The sequence below is a fragment of the Coregonus lavaretus genome (genome assembly GCF_964263955.1).
Source record: "Coregonus lavaretus genome assembly, chromosome: 25".
Classification (NCBI taxonomy): domain Eukaryota; kingdom Metazoa; phylum Chordata; class Actinopteri; order Salmoniformes; family Salmonidae; genus Coregonus; species Coregonus lavaretus.
In genome coordinates this window covers 11,856,807-11,874,158 of record NC_140012.1, presented here as the reverse complement: position 1 = coordinate 11,874,158, position 17,352 = coordinate 11,856,807, and positions in this window count along the sequence as shown.

The following is a 17,352-nucleotide window of genomic DNA, read 5'->3' as shown; positions in this document are numbered from 1 at the left end:
AGGATCAGGTACCCCCTGTCATATACAGTGGGGGAAAAAACTATTTAGTCAGCCACCAATTCTGCAAGTTCTCCCACTTAAAAAGATGAGAGAGGCCTGTAATTTTCATCATAGGTACACGTCAACTATGACAGACAAATTGAGATTTTTTTTCTCCAGAAAATCACATTGTAGGATTTTTTAGGAATTTATTTGCAAATTATGGTGGAAAATAAGTATTTGGTCACCTACAAACAAGCAAGATTTCTGGCTCTCACAGACCTGTTGTCACGATCGTTGACAAACGAGAAGGACCAAGGCGCAGCGTGATAAGCATACATGTTTATTTAAACGAATAAACACACGACAAAACAACAAACGAAACGTGAAGTCCAAGGTAACAAACAAACATACCATAACTGGAACAAGATCCCACAACTAACAGGTGCCAAAAGGCTGCCTTAGTATGGTCCCCAATCAGAGACCACGAGCTACAGCTGCCTCTGATTGGGAACCACCCTGGCCAACATAGATCTACACATTCTAGATCTAAACATAGAAAAATCAACATAGCAACACACAACACGGAATATACACACCCTGACTCAACAAATAAACATCCTCAGAGTCAGGGCGTGACACCTGTAACTTCTTCTTTAAGAGGCTCCTCTGTCCTCCACTCGTTACCTGTATTAATGGCACCTGTTTGAACTTGTTATCAGTATAAAAGACACCTGTCCACAACCTCAAACAGTCACACTCCAAACTCCACTATGGCCAAGACCAAAGAGCTGTCAAAGGACAGCAGAAACAAAATTGTAGACCTGCACCAGGCTGGGAAGACTGAATCTGAAATAGGTAAGCAGCTTGGTTTGAAGAAATCAACTGTGGGAGCAATTAATAGGAAATGGAAGACATACAAGACCACTGATAATCTCCCTCGATCTGGGGCTCCACGCAAAATCTCACCCCGTGGGGTCAAAATGATCACAAGAACGGTGAGCAAAAATCCCAGAACCTCACGGGGGGGACCTAGTGAATGACCTGCAGAGAGCTGGTACCAAAGTAACAAAGCCTACCATCAGTAACACACTACGCCGCCAGGGACTCAAATCCTGCAGTGCCAGACGTGTCCCCCTGCTTAAGCCAGTACATGTCCAGGCCCGTCTGAAGTTTGCTAGAGTGCATTTGGATGATCCAGAAGAGGATTGGGAGAATGTCATATGGTCAGAGGAAACCAAAATAGAACTTTTTGGTAAAAACTCAACTCGTCGTGTTTGGAGGACAAAGAATGCTGAGTTGCATCCAAAGAAAACCATACCTACTGTGAAGCATGGGGGTGGAAACATCATGCTTTGGGGCTGTTTTTCTGCAAAGGGACCAGGACGACTGATCCGTGTAAAGGAAAGAATGAATGGGGCCATGTATCGTGAGATTCTGTCAGGACGTGTGCACCTTCCATCAGCAAGGGCATTGAAAATGAAACGTGGCTGGGACTTTCAGCATGACAATGATCCGAAACACACCGCCCGGGCAACGAAGGAGTGGCTTCGTAAGAAGCATTTCAAGGTCCTGGAGTGGCCTAGCCAGTCTCCAGATCTCAACCCCATAGAAAATCTTTGGAGGGAGTTGAAAGTCCGTGTTGCCCAGCGACAGCCCCAAAACATCACTTCTATAGACGAGATCTGCATGGAGGAATGGGCCAAAATACCAGCAACAGTGTGTGAAAACCTTGTGAAGACTTACAGAAAACATTTGACCTGTGTCATTGCCAACAAAGGGTATATAACAAAGTATTGAGAAACGTTTGTTATTGACCAAATACTTATTTTCCACCATTATTTGCAAATAAATTCATTAAACATCCTACAATGTGATTTTCTGGATTTTTTTTTTTTTTCATTTTGTCTGTCATAGTTGACGTGTACCTATGATGAAAATTACAGGCCTCTCTCATCTTTTTAAGTGGGAGAACTTGCACAATTGGTGGCTGACTAAATACTTTTTCCCCCCACTGTATAATCATATTTATCATGATTGAAAAGGCAAAACTGATCCTATATGAGCTCTTACTCTGAGACACGTTTTGAATACAGGCCCACCCCATGGCCAGATGTTTACTGAGAGTTAGGGATAATGGAGGTTTGGGTGGCATGATACACTGACTCTGATCTTTCTGCCAGTAAGCCAATTTGCCAGTACAGACCAGTGAGGGGCATTAAACCATGTCAGCTGAGACACTTGGCTGGTGTTGACGACCTCCACCACCAGAGCGATGATGAGATTATACATTGAAATCAAATGTAATCATCCCAAACCTCTGAGTATGGCCCAGACCCAGATCATATTAACACATCTGAGCTGAATGTGATCGCTTCACCTAAGCCTAGGGAATGGGGATAACAAGAGCTCTGTTGTGGTTGTGGGAACGTTCTAAAGACAAGGAGTAGGTTTGTGGAGTGACAAAGAGCGGGCTGTTAAGGTCCAGGTGCAGAGTGTTGTTGTAGTCATACACAGGTAATTGAAGGTAAGAAGTTCACTTACCAAACTAATACCTGTAAGGAGAGGAAAATAGTAAATAGATCAGCATAAACATTTATATTTTGATCTGATCTATTTGTATTTATTAAGGATCCCCATTAGACTGATGCCAAGGCAGCAGCTACTCTTCCTGGGGTCGAAACAAAATTAAGGCAATTACAGTGGCAGGTAAACCCAGCAGCGAGCTGCCCAGTGATGCGAGCTAAATGCCTTCTATGCTCGCTTTGAAGCAAGCAACACTGAACCATGCGTGAGAGAACCAGCATTTCTCATTTGCCAAGATAATCCTTCCATCTGAGGTGTGGCATATCAAGAAGCTGATTAAACAGCATGATCATAACACATGTGCACCTTGTGCTGGGGACAATAAAAGGCCACTAAAATATGCAGTTTTGTCACACAACACAATGCCACAGATGTCTCAAGTTGAGGGAGCATGCAAATGGCATGCTGACTGCAGGAATGTCCATCAGAGCTGTTGCCAGAGAATTGAATGTTCATTTCTCTACCATAAGCAGCCTCCAACTTCATTTTAGAAAATTTGGCAGTACAACCAACTGGCCTAAACTCTGCAGACTACGTGTATGGCGTCGTGTGGGCCATACAGTGCCCCATGGTGGCGGTGTGGTTATGGTATGGGCAGGCATAAGCTACGGACAACAAAGACAATTGCATTTTATCAATGGCAATTTGAATGCACAGAGATACCATGATGAGATCCTGAGGCCCATTGTCGTGCTATTTACCTCATGTTTCAGCATGATAATGCACAGCCCCATGTTGCAAGGATCTGTTCACAATTCCTGGAAGCTGAAAATGTCCCAGTTCTTCCATGGCCTGCATACTCACCAGACATCTCACCAATTCAGCATGTCCAAAAAAAAGCCATTGAAGAGGAGTGGGTTAACATTCCACAATCAACAGCCTGACCAACTCTATGCGAAGGAGCTGTGTCGCGCTGCATGAGGCAAATGGTGGTCACACCAGATACTGACTGGTTCTGATCCACGCCCCTACTTAGTTTTTTTTAAAGGTATCTGTGACCTACAGATGCATATCTGTATTCCCTGTCATGTGAAATCCATAGATTAAGGCCTAATGAATTTATTTCAATTGACTGATTTCCTTGTATGAACTGTAACTCAGTAAAATCTTTGAAACTGTTGCGTTTATATTTTTGTTCAGTATTTATCAAATGACATGTCTGAAGTTCAAGGCATTAGAAAGATGAAACACTGAAGTGTTGATAAATAAATTGGTTTACTCCTATTAAAACACATTACTTGGAATGAAAAATGGGACATTGACCCTTTAACTAATCAGCTAACTGAATCAGTGTTGGCATGATTGCCTTGATGTCTCCACACCTGGTAAGCAGATGGTGAACAATTTTGAAAATGTCACGTCTAGTTGTCTACCGTCTTCATCTTCTTCAGATCCAGCGAGTACTTCAAGAGAGCTGAGAGAATGAGGGAGGGCGGCCATGTGTTTGTCTGTCTATCATTGCTGCACAGTCCAGCCCTCCCACAGATGAGACTGAACTCTTGTAGCCACAACAGAGGCCCCATCCACATGTTCTCGCACTCACTACTGGGTCCTCCTCCCACTGACCCAGACACAACCCTGTAAACTAAACCCTACCACACACGGCAGACAGACAACAGTATGTGTGTGTTCCAACCCATCACTCACCATTTCTGATCCACGCTGACCAGAGAGTGGTAGAGCACCCACAGCATGGCCTGACAGCGCCATCCCCACCAGAGCGATGCCATCCATGTCCATCCAGGAACCACACGATAGAGGGGGTGTAGGCAAAGGCAGACATATCGATTGTAACTACATAGAAGATGGTCTGGGAGCCAGTGCATCATAACTCGCTACATTGCCAGAATTTGTCACACTAACTTACAATAGATGAGCGCAATGGAACTAGAAGCACAACTCGAGTGAGCCAGTAAGTCACGGTTTGCAATGTAACCAATAATCTTCCTCATTTGGGTCGCTCTCTTCGATATTTCTACATATCTTTTTCTCAAAGTGCTTTCAGCACTCTCACTGGGAGTCGCCATGTTGGTTGACGCTTTAAACACTACATGATAGGAGGGCCCGTTCAAGAGCGTTGAGACAGGCAGCATCGTTGCAGTTGGAAAAAAAACTACATTCCCAATTGGAAAGGATAGCCTATCGCACATGCCTACTGCTATAGTCCTACCCGTTAAGGGAGATGATTTTGCAGCACAAATGTACAATAGCCTAGAGACCCCTGCACCGGGGCATCATGCACTCCAAAAATCAAAGGACAAAGTGGATGGCAGGGGTTTCCAGAGGGGGGCTAAGCCCCCTGTGCAAATTATTTCAAACACCTGAAACTGCTTTCTGTAATCTAGAGCCATAATAATCATGCTTTAGTGTCAAATAAGTTTATATATTCTTGCATATCTAAATAAATATGCTTCTCTGCAAAAAATCCAGGTGAAAGAAAAAGGAATGAGAGTCTTACTCAGTACATTTAGTTATTGCTTGCTTTTCTAAAGTCTACCAACCTTGCCAGCATGTATGCCAGCAAAGATAGTTAGGTTCCCAACCATCTTGTCTATCTGGGCTAGCTAAAGCGAGGTGGCTAGTAGTATTAGAGAAACCCCCCAAAAATTGTTTTTAACACAGGACAAATCTGAAGATGTCAGTCGTATGATTAGTGGGCCTTCTCTTCAATTTCGTAGTAATGACATCGTGCAAAAGTGACAGGTTCATTTGGATCTGGGTTGAGCAGGCAGAGTGAAGAGACCATACAGTTTCAAACATTTTTAATAGGGCATATTGCTCAGGTGTGGCACCTCATTTACATTTAAGTCATTTAGCAGATGCTCTTATCCAGAGCGACTTACAAATTGGTACATTCAATTTAGGATAGCCAGTGGGACAACCACATCTTGATCACAGTAAGTACACTTCTTCAAACAAGCAGCTGTGCGCAAAGTCAGTGCAATCAGGGACAACGACATCTCGATCACAATAAGTAAATTTCTTTAAACAAGTCAGTGCTAGCAGGTGAAATAAGTCAGGTGTTAGTTTAGACAAAAGACAGTGGTAGTAAGGGGGGGGGGGGGGGGGAGGAGTAGAAGGATTACTATCATACTATTCCAGGTATTCCTTAAAGAGGTAGGGTTTCAAGTGTCTCAGGAAGGTGGTCAGTGACTCCACTGTTCTGGCGTCGGAGGGGAGCTTGTTCCACCATTGGGGTGCCAGAGCAGTGAATAGCTTTGACTGGGCTGAGCGGGAACTGTGCTTCCGTAGAGGTAGGGGAACTAGGAGGCCAGAGGTGGATGAACGTAGTGCCCTCGTTTGGGTGTAGGGTCAGATCAGAGCCTGAAGGTAAGGAGGTGCCGTTCCCCTCACAGCTCCGTAGGCAAACACCATGGTTTTGTAGTAGATGCGAGCTTCAACTGGAAGCCAGTGGAGTGTGCGGAGGAGCGGGGTGACGTGAGAGAACTTGGGAAGGTTGAACACCAGACGGGCTGCAGCGTTCTGGATAAGTTGCAGGGGTTTAATGGCACAGGCAGGGAGCCCAGCCAACAGCGAGTTGCAGTAATCCAGACGGGAGATGACAAGTGCCTGGTTTAGGACCTGTGTCGCTTTCTGTGTAAGGTAGGGTCGTACTCTGCGAATGTTGTAGAGCATGAACCTGCAGGATCGGGTCACCGCTTTGATGTTATTGGAGAACGACAGGGTGTTGTCCAGGGTCACGCCAAGGTTCTTTGCACTCACAATGGAGTTGTCAACCGTGATCATGGAGCGGGCAGTCCTTCCCCAGGAGGAAGAGCAGCGCCGTCTTGCCGAGGTTCAGCTTGAGGTGGTGATCCGACATCCACACTGGTATGTCTGCCAGACATGCAATTCGCCACCTAGTTATCAGAAGGGGGAAAAGAGAAAATTAATTGTGTGTCGTCTGCATAGCAATGATAGGAGAGACCATGTGAGGATATGACAGAGCCAAGTGACTTGGTGTATAGAGAGAATAGGAGAGGGCCTAGAACTGAGCCCTGGGGGACACCAGTGGTGAGAGCACGTGGTGCAGAGACAGATTCCCACCACGCCAACTGGTAGGAGCGACCTGTCAGGTAGGACGCAATCCAAGAGTGAGCCGCGCCGGAGATGCCCAACTCGGAGAGGAGGATCTGATGGTTCACAGTATCAAAGGCAGCAGATAGGTCTAGAAGGATAAGAGCAGAGGAGAGAGAGTTAGCTTTGGCAGTGTGGAGAGCCTCCGTGACACAGAGAAGAGCAGTCTCAGTTGAATGACCAGTCTTGAAACCTGACTGGTTAGGATCAAGAAGGTCATTCTGAGAGAGATAGGAGAGTTGGCATGCTCAAGAGTTGGAGAGAAAAGAAAGGGATACTGGTCTTTTGTTGTTGACATCGGAGGGATCGAGTGTAGTTTTTTTTTGAGGAGGGGTGCAACTCTCACCCTCTTGAAGACGAAAGGGACATAGCCAGCGGTCAAGGATGAGTTGATGAGCGAGGTGAGGTAAGGTAGAAGGTCTCCGGAAATGGTCTGGAGAAGAGAGGAGGGGATAGGGTCACGCGGGCAGGTTGTTGGGCGGCCGGCCGTCACAAGTTGCAAGATTTCATCTGGAAAGAGAAGGGAGAAAGAAGTCAAAGCATAGGGTAGGGCAGTGTGAGCAGGACCAGCGGTGTCATTTGACTTAATAAATGAGGAGCGGATGTCGTCAACCTTTTCAAAATGGTTGACGAAGTCATCCACAGAGAGGGAGGAGGGAGGGGGAGGATTCAGCAGGGAGAAGGTGGCAAAGAGCTTCCTAGGGTTAGAGGGAGAGGCTTGTCATTTAGAGTGGTAGAAAGTGGCTTTAGCATCAGAAAATAGGAAGAAAAAGTAGAGAGGAGGGAGTGAAAAGATGACAGGTCCACAGGAATGTTCCATTCCAGTTTGCTTTTAGCCAATGCATAGTTTAAAATACCAAATTATACAAACCAAAACGGGCACAGGAAGTTGTGCTGCCCAGAAGGTCATTTTCTTTCAACTATCCATCTTATTACTAACTCCATTTGCACTCACCAAACCACTTGACACATGGTCTCTGCAACCAGGGCTCCACCATGCTTCCCAACTGTATTCACTCCCTGTTGTCCACTGCCTAGAACACAAAAACAGGGGGGTTTAAATACACACATCTGAAATCACATGGTACATCAATTATCCAATAGGAGCTCTTCTTGGGTTAATGAGGCAACTTGTCACACCTGTGACATAGACATGAGTATGGTTACATAAGAAGGTTACTTAAGGCACAAACAAAAGGAGGGTGTATAACGTGAACGTCTAGTAACCCAAAGGTTGTGTGTTCAAATCTCATCATGGACAACTTAAGCATTTTAGCTAATTAGCAACTTTACAACTACTTACTACATTTTAGCTACTTTGCAACTACTTATCATGTTAGCTAACCTTAACCCTTTTAACCTAAGTCTTAACCTTAACCCTAACCATAAACCTTTAACCTAACTTCTAACCCTCACCTTAACCCCTAACCCCTAGCCTAGCTAACATTATCCACAACAAATTGGAATTCGTAGCATATCATAAGTATTGCAATTTCGTAACATATTGTATGAATTGCAATTCAGAACATATCATATTAATTGCAATTTGTAACATATCATACGAATTGTAATTCGTAACATATCATACGAAATGGATGATGGACATGAACAAATTCATACATAACATATGACACGTAACAGAATAATATGAAATGCTCTGAGACCAGGTTATGTGATGGTTCTACAGTACCGGTCAAATGTTTTAGGACACCTACTCATTCCAGGGTTTTCTTTATTGTTACTACTTTCTACATTTTAGAATAATAGTGAAGACATCAAAAGTATGAAATAACACATATGGAATCATGTAGTAAGCAAAAAAAGTGTTAAACAAATCAAAATATATGTTATATTTGAGATTCTTCAAACAGCCACCCTTTGCCTTGATGACAGCTTTGCACACGCTTGACATTCTCTCAACCAACTTCACCTGGAATGCTTTTCCAACAGTCTTGAAGGAGTTCCCACATATGCTGAGCACTTGTTGGCTGCTTTTCCTTCACTCTGCGGTCCGACTCATCCCAAACCCTCTCAATTTGGTTGAGGTCAGGGGGATTGTGGAGGCCAGGTCATCTGATGCAGCACTCCATAACTCTCCTTCTTGGTAAAATAGCCCTTACACAGCCTGGAGGTGTGTTGGGTCATTGTCCTGTTGAAAAACAAATGATAGTCCCACTAAGACCAAACCAGATGGGATGGTGTATCACTGCAGTATGCTGTGGTAGCCATGCTGGTTAAGTGTGCTTTGAATTCTAAATAAATCACAGATAGTGTCACCAGCAAAGCACACCCACACCATAACACCTCCTCCTCCATGCTTTACGGTGGGAACCATACATGCGGAGATCATCCGTTTACCCACATCGCATCTCACAAAGACACGGCAGTTGGAACCAAAAATCTCAAATTTGGACTCCAGACCAAAGGACACATTTCCACCAGTCTAACGTCCATTGCTTGTGTTTCTTGGCCCAAGCAAGTCTCTTCTTATTATTGGTGTCCTTTAGTAGTGGTTTCTTTGCAGCAAGTCATGAAGGCCTTATTCACACATTCTCCTCTGAACAGTTGATGTTGAGATGTGTCTGTTACTTTAACTCTGTGAAGCATTTATTTGGGATGCAATTTCTGAGGCTGGTAACTCTAATGAACTTATCCTCTGCAGCAGAGGTAGCTCTGGGTCGTCCATTCCTGTGGCGGTCCTCATGAGAGCCAGTTTCATCATAGCGCTTGATGGTTTTTGCGACAGCACTTGAAGAAACGTTCAAAGTTCTTGACATTTTTCATATTGACTGACCTTCATGTCTTAAAGTAATGATGGACTGTCATTTCTCTTTGCTTATTTGAGCTGTTCTTGCCATAATATGGACTTGGTCTTTTACCAAATAGTTTTTTCTTCTGTATACCCTTTTGACCGGTAGTGTAGAAATGTGTGTGGCAAATGTTCTATGATGAACACAGTCCAATTCATAGCCTAACATCAGAGAAACATTTATTTTGTCTAATTAACAGTTCATTTCTTTCAGCCCTGCAAATAGGCCTAGCCCCATTGGACTAGTCATATTTGGTTTAAAAATCCCTTACAACAGATTGTAAAAAATGTAATGAAAGAAAATGTAAGACACCAAGATAAAATTAATATGAGGTGGTATGAGGTAATTTGGCATGCCATTATGACGCACTCCCCAAAACCTTTAAAAACGTGGGCATGGCCAATTGTCTTCATAAACCAGTCAGACATGGATACCTACTGCATCAACTTGTTTACATCCTTAAGAGTCTATTGATGTACCTGTGCATCAATCTAAGTAACATGATAGAAAATCTGCCTATGTGGCCTTCCGCATCTGCGGTGGAAGGTGGCCGAGCTACAGCAGTGTTTGTCAGACCATGAGACATTCTGAAAATCGGTCTTCCGAACAGTTTAGCCTACAAACTAATATGACCACTCTAAGGAAAGAAGAGACTTATGAACACGAATCAAATAGCTAATTGATCCATGGTATTGCCATCTTAAAACAATTCCATATGTTAACTTAGATTTGGCAGATGATTAAGGACCTGCTGGACTCCCGCGCTAGCACTGCCTCCACTGGCAACCAGGGCACCGGCACAGCCTCAAGGTCCACAGGAAAAAGCTTACTCCAGAGACCCTACTGAAGATTGAGACCCCCGGCGCACGGGCAAACGGCCTGCCGGTGAAGAAACCGGAGATCTAGAGCAGATGACCAGTGGCGATTTTAGCATGTAAATCTTGGTGGGGCAAACAAAACTATATGTTTTTTTATGCATGCCAGCAAACCCACTACACAACACAACACTAAACAATACATTAAGTGCACTACAACGGTGCCCACACAATGTTAGACTTCAGTGCAGCTTTTGACATTATCGATCATAGTCTGCTGCTGGAAAAACGTATGTGTTATGGCTTTACACCCCCTATTATAATGTGTATAAAGAGTTACTTGTCTAACATAACACAGAGGGTGTTCTTTAATGGAAGCCTCTCAAACATAATCCAGGTAGAATCAGGAATTCCCCAGGGTAGCTGTTTAGGTGTCACACCCTGGCTCTGGGGACTCTATATGTTGAGCCAGGGTGTGTAGATTCATTGTGTGTTTGTTCTATGTGCACAGTCTAGTTTGTATTTCTATGTTGGCCAGAGTGGTTCCCAATCAGAGGCAACGAGTGTCAGCTGTTGCTGGTTGTCTCTGATTGGGAGCCATATTTAGACAGGCTGTGTTCCCACAGGTGTTGTGGGATCTTGTTCCGTTTGGTTTGTTCCGTGTTGGTTGTGTTTAACCTAGGACGTCACGTCATCGTTTATTGTTTTGTTCGTATTATCACTAAAGATAATAAAGTATGTTCGCTCTGTGATGTCACGAGAGGCTGTGTCCTGGAGGGACGTTACATCCCCCTGAGATGGCTGCAAACCCAGACAGCTATGGCTCCATCTGCTGGTATGGTCGGGAACTCCACCCCTCTATGGCCAATCTTCCCACGCAGCTGAAACAAATCAGGAGCTGATGAGCTGAAGGTTTTTGAAGGGAAGAGACACACTGAGAGAGGGTGTGGGGGGTGAAGAAACACAGTCTCCAACCTGGGCTCTCTGGAGGACAAGAGTGCTGCACGTCCACTTCCATGAGGAATATAGGATTTGGAGATACTTACCTTTGGGAAATACTCACCTTTGGATATATGCACCTGTGGAAATACGTGAGAGACATTTGGAAGGACTTTTTGCTGGGTTGGCCACTAGCTGCAACGTGGACTACAGTAAGGCTGGGGAAAAGTTATCTGAGCGAGTGAGAATTATGATTTTGGATGTGGAAGAGACATCCCTGAACTGTTAACCCTTAAAGAGCCACAAGAGAACAGAATTTTGTTATATTTTCGTTAATTTCCCAAGACCTTTAATAAAATCCTTGTTTTGTTTGAACCGTGTCTCCTTGCACTACTTGAGCAATCCCGCTGAAAGCTGTGTAGCCTCTCGTGACGTCACAGATGGTGGAGAATACGGGCAAGCTCAAGCGTTAATAGTGCATGTCAGAGGAGGATACCGAAGGTTTGATCACCCAGTTTTCCAAGTTGGCCGTAGGCTCCCCCCCGACTGAAATGGAGGACATATTGAAAGCCCTTGTTGCTGGCCAGCAAGCCCAGATGCAAGCAACCGTGGCTCTCTTGGAGGAGCAAAAGAAAGCCAACCTTCTGAAGGCAGAGGAATTGCAGTTGCAGAGACAGAGGGTTGTCCAAAATACCCGCCCAATAAAGGCAAGTGACTTTATATCTAAGATGGGAGCTACCGATGACATTGAGGCATACCTACATGCATTTGAGGCCACGGCCACTAGGGAAGCCTGGCCCAAGCAACAGTGGGTTGGTCTGTTAGCCCCCTTCCTAACCGGGGAATCGCTGAATGCTGTCCGGGACCTGGGCCCTGACCAGGTTACTGACTATGATGCCCTGAAGTCTGAGATCCTCAGCAGATATGGACTCACAAAGTTTGGTATGGCCCAGCGCTTTCACAGCTGGACCTTCCAACCAGACCAACCTCCTCGGGCGCAGATGCATGAACTTGTCCGAATCGCAAGGAAATGGCTGGATCCGCAGAGGAATACAGCAGCGGCGGTGGTGGAGGCCGTTGTGGTGGATCGTTACCTACGCGCCCTGCCTTATGAGGCAAAACGGTTCATCAGTCAACAGGCCTTGACCACGGCTGATCTGACCGTGGAAGCGGTGGAAAAGTACCAGGCCACAGCGGAGATGCTGAATGCTTCCCGAAAAGACCCCAGGAGTGCGGCCCCACCACAAATGGGAAGAACCCGTCCAAAGGACCCCAAGGTCTCGAACCCAGCCACGTCAGGACTTATCCCGGCTCCAGGGGGAGCCAGAAACCAGGCGGGTCCAAGAAGAGTACACCAGGAGGGGGAAACTCGACAGTGTTACCGGTGTGGGGAGATGGGACATATCTCCTGGCAGTGTGGGAAACCAGCCGATGAACCTATGCCCACTGCGGAGTCCTCCAGCTCAGCACCCACACACCGTTTTGCCTCGCTCTTGGGAGTCGTAGATGGCGGCCCAGATCGACCCCCCACCTGCCCGGTAACTGTGAATCACCATGATGTGGAGGCCTTACTGGATTCTGGTAGCCGGGCCACCCTGGTGCGTAAGGATTTGGTGGGCCCAACGTGTCTGACCCCGGGGAAAGTCCTCCCAGTTTCCTGTGTCCATGGGGACACCAGAGAATACCCCATTACTGAACTTACAATGACCAGCACACGGGGAACCATACACACGACGGCGGGGGTGGTTGATTCCCTCCCCGTCCCTGTCCTAATTGGACGAGACTGCCCAGCCTTTTACCCACTCTGGAGAGAGTCTCAGGAGAGGATAACCCGAGTACCTCGGAAACGGAGAGGCAAGACTCATCCTGGGAAGGCTCCGGTGCAATCCTCCGAGTTACTCACTCCCGCCCGGGCTCTGATAGGGATGGCAAGTGCCCAGACCGACACAGAGACGGAGCTACAGAATCTGGACAAAGAACTGTCTGGTCTGAAGGGGACCGCTGAGAGGTATCGTTTGTTAAAGCAACAGTTAGACATGAAGACAGAAGAGTTAGATATCCTCCAGGCTAAACTCCAACAGAGCTCCTTCCATAAGCAACAGGAGGAGCTGGAGAGGCTGCGCAGGACCATCGAGGAGTGTGAGGAGACCCTGCGCAGTAGTAAGGAGGTCCAGAAGAAGGCAGAGGAGAAGTACAAGGTGTTGGAGAACAAGATGAAGAATGCGGAGGCAGAGAGAGAGAAGGAACTGAAAGCTGCTCAACAGAAGCTAAACTCTGCTAAAACCAAGGCTGATGCGTTCAGTAAGAAACTCAAGGAGAGACAACAGGAGGCTGAGTCCCTGGTCCTAGAGGTGGAGGAGTTGAAGAGAGAGCAGGCTGGCAAGCACCACGGCAATGCGGACGCCCTCTCCCGGCGTGATGCCTTCTTCGCTGCCTTTACCCCGACGAGGACGTCGGTCCCGAGGAGGGGGATGTGTGATGTCACGAGAGGCTGTGTCCTGGAGGGACGTTACATCCCCCTGAGATGGCTGCAAACCCAGACAGCTATGGCTCCATCTGCTGGTATGGTCGGGAACTCCACCCCTCTATGGCCAATCTTCCCACGCAGCTGAAACAAATCAGGAGCTGATGAGCTGAAGGTTTTTGAAGGGAAGAGACACACTGAGAGAGGGTGTGGGGGGTGAAGAAACACAGTCTCCAACCTGGGCTCTCTGGAGGACAAGAGTGCTGCACGTCCACTTCCATGAGGAATATAGGATTTGGAGATACTTACCTTTGGGAAATACTCACCTTTGGATATATGCACCTGTGGAAATACGTGAGAGACATTTGGAAGGACTTTTTGCTGGGTTGGCCACTAGCTGCAACGTGGACTACAGTAAGGCTGGGGAAAAGTTATCTGAGCGAGTGAGAATTATGATTTTGGATGTGGAAGAGACATCCCTGAACTGTTAACCCTTAAAGAGCCACAAGAGAACAGAATTTTGTTATATTTTCGTTAATTTCCCAAGACCTTTAATAAAATCCTTGTTTTGTTTGAACCGTGTCTCCTTGCACTACTTGAGCAATCCCGCTGAAAGCTGTGTAGCCTCTCGTGACGTCACAGCTCATAACGCTGCGCCTTGGTCTACTCCATTCAACGATCGTGACAGAAGATCCCACCATACCAGGACCAAGCAGCGTGTACAGGAGCAGGCGGCCTGGACATGGGAGGAAGCGCCGGGAAAGGAGCTGGAGAGGTTGGCGATGGCCCAAGTGGGCCAATTGTGGTCCTGGGAGGACATGCTCGGGGGCAAAGGGCCATGGGCTAAGGTTAAGGCCCTGGCGAGAGAGGAGCAACGGCGTCAACAGTGTCGTCGTCGGACGGACGAGAGGCAACCCCAGAACATTTTTAGGGGGGGGCACACGGCATGGGCGACTGGGCAGCAGGAGGCTGCCACAGGGCGTATTGGGAGATTAGGAGAGGAGGCCACCGGGTTTGGGGGGCCAGAAGGCAGGTTGGCGGAGCCTGGATGGAGAGCAGAGCCAACTCCCCGTACTCAGGCATGGCAGCATGAGACTGGGCAGGTTCCGGGATATGCGGAGCTGCGTACTGTGCCACGAGTGGTCCGGCATAGTCCGGTACGTCCTGTGCGAGCACCCCGCACGTGTCGTGCGAAGGTGGGCATGCAGCCAGGACGGAGTGTGCCGGCTCAGCGCTCGTGGCCTCCAGTGCCTCTCCTCGGTCCCGGATATCCTGTGCCAGTGTCACGTGCTGTTATGCCAGTACGGTACACAGCCCTGTACGTCCTGTGCTGATGCCTCACACAGAGTGTGTGAAGGTAGGCATTCAGCCAGGACGGGTTGTGGCAGCTCTTCACTCCAGGCCTCCTATCCGTCTCCACAGCCCGGCCCGGCCTGTTCCTGCTCCTCGCACCAAGCCTCCGGTGCGTGTCGCCAGCCCAGCCCGGCCTGTTCCTGCCACGCACACCGTAGGCTTGGTGCAAGTGGCAGGAACAGGCCGGGCCGGGCTGGCGACGCGCACCCAAGCCTACGGTGCGCGTCGCCAGCCCGGCCCGGCCTGTTCCTGCCCTTCGCACCAAGCCTACGGTGCGCGTCGCCAGCCCGGCCCGGCCTGTTCCTGCCCCTCGCACCAAACCTACGGTGCGCGTCGCCAGCCCGGCCCGGCCGGTTCCTGCCCCTCGCACCAAGCCTACGGTGCGCATCGTCAGCCCGGTCCGGCCCGTTGCTGCTCCACGCACCAAGCCAGGGGTGCGCATCGTCAGCCCGGTCCGGCCCGTTGCTGCTCCACGCACCAAGCCAGGGGTGCGCATCGTCAGCCCAGTCCGGCCCGTTCCTGCTCCACGCACCAAGCTAGGGGTGCGCATCGTCAGCCCGGTCCGGCCCGTTGCTGCTCCACGCACCAAGCCAGGGGTGCGCATCGTCAGCCCGGTCCGGCCCGTTCCTGCTCCACGCACCAAGCCAGGGGTGCGAGTCGTCAGCCCGGTACGGCCCATTCCTGCTCCACGCACCAAGCCAGGGGTGCGCATCGTCAGCCCGGTCCGGCCCGTTGCTTCTCCACGCACCAAGCCAGGGGTGCGCATCGTCAGCCCGGTCCGGCCCGTTCCTGCTCCACGCACCAAGCCAGGGGTGCGCATCGTCAGCCCGGTCCGGCCCGTTCCTGCTCCACGCACCAAGCCAGGGGTGCGCATCGTCAGCCCGGTCCGGCCCGTTCCTGCTCCACGCACCAAGCTAGGGGTGCGCATCGTCAGCCCGGTCCGGCCCGTTGCTGCTCCACGCACCAAGCCAGGGGTGCGCATCGTCAGCCCGGTCCGGCCCGTTCCTGCTCCACGCACCAAGCCAGGGGTGCGCGTCGTCAGTCCGGCACAACCCGTGCCTGGGTCACCGGTGCCTGGTCAGGTACCGGTCAGCTGCTCCACACCTGAGCTTAAGCAATCCGCTCATACGATGTCCAGTCCAGCTCCAGCCAGCGGGGCCAGACCGGACCAGGGGCACTACGGGGGGATTATTGGAGGGTGAGCGGATCCTCCTCGGAACCGCCTCCGAGGAGGAATGCCCACCCAGCCCTCCCCTGTTTGGTTTATGTTGAGGCGCGGTCGCAGTCCGCGCTTTTAGGGGGGGGGTACTGTCACACTGTCACGAACGTCGTATGAAGGAGTGGACCAAAGCGCAGCGTTAGTTGCGAACATACTTGCTTTATTTAATTAAAGCATACACACGAAATAACAAAACAATAAACAACTCGTGAAGTCCACGGTGACAAAGACCGACAAGGAACAAAAACCCACAAACACAAAGTGAAACACAGACAGTTAAATATGGCTCCCAATCAGAGACAACCAGCACACAGCTGACACTCGTTGCCTCTGATTGGGAGTCACTCAGTCAAACATAGAAAATGACGAACTAGAAACACCCAACATAGAAACAGAACACATAGAATGAACACACCCTGGCTCAACATATAGAGTCCCAGAGCCAGGGTGTGACAGTACCCCCCCCCTAAAGGCGCGGACTGCGACCGCGCCTAATTACGAGCAAAACAGGGGAGGGCTGGGTGGGCATTCCTCCTCGGCGGCGGCTCCGGCTCCGGGCTTGCCCAACACCCTCCAACAAACCCCCCATAGCGCCCCTGGTCCGGTCTGGCCCCGCTGGCTGGAGCTGGACTGGACGTAGCAGGTGCGGTAGGCTTCAGCTCCTCAGTGGAGCAGTTGAGCGGTACCTGAATTGGCATCGATGACCCAGGCACGGGTTGTGCCGGACTGACGACTCGCACCCTAGGCTTGGTGCGTGGAGCAGCGACGGGCCTTACCAGGCTGACGACTCGTACCCCGGGCTTGGTGCGAGTAGCAGGAACGGGCTGAACCGGGCTGACGACTCGCACCCCTGGCTTGGTGCGAGTGGCAGGAACGGGCTGGACCAGGCTGACGACGCACACCGTAGGCTTGGTGCGTGGAGCAGGGACAGGCCGGGCTGGGCTGGCGACGCACACCGTAGGCTTGGTGCGTGGAGCAGGGACAGGCCGGGCTGGGCTGGCGACGCACACCGTAGGCTTGGTGCGTGGAGCAGGGACAGGCCGGGCTGGGCTGTCGACGCACACCGTAGGCTTGGTGCGTGGAGCAGGGACAGGCCGGGCTGGGCTGTCG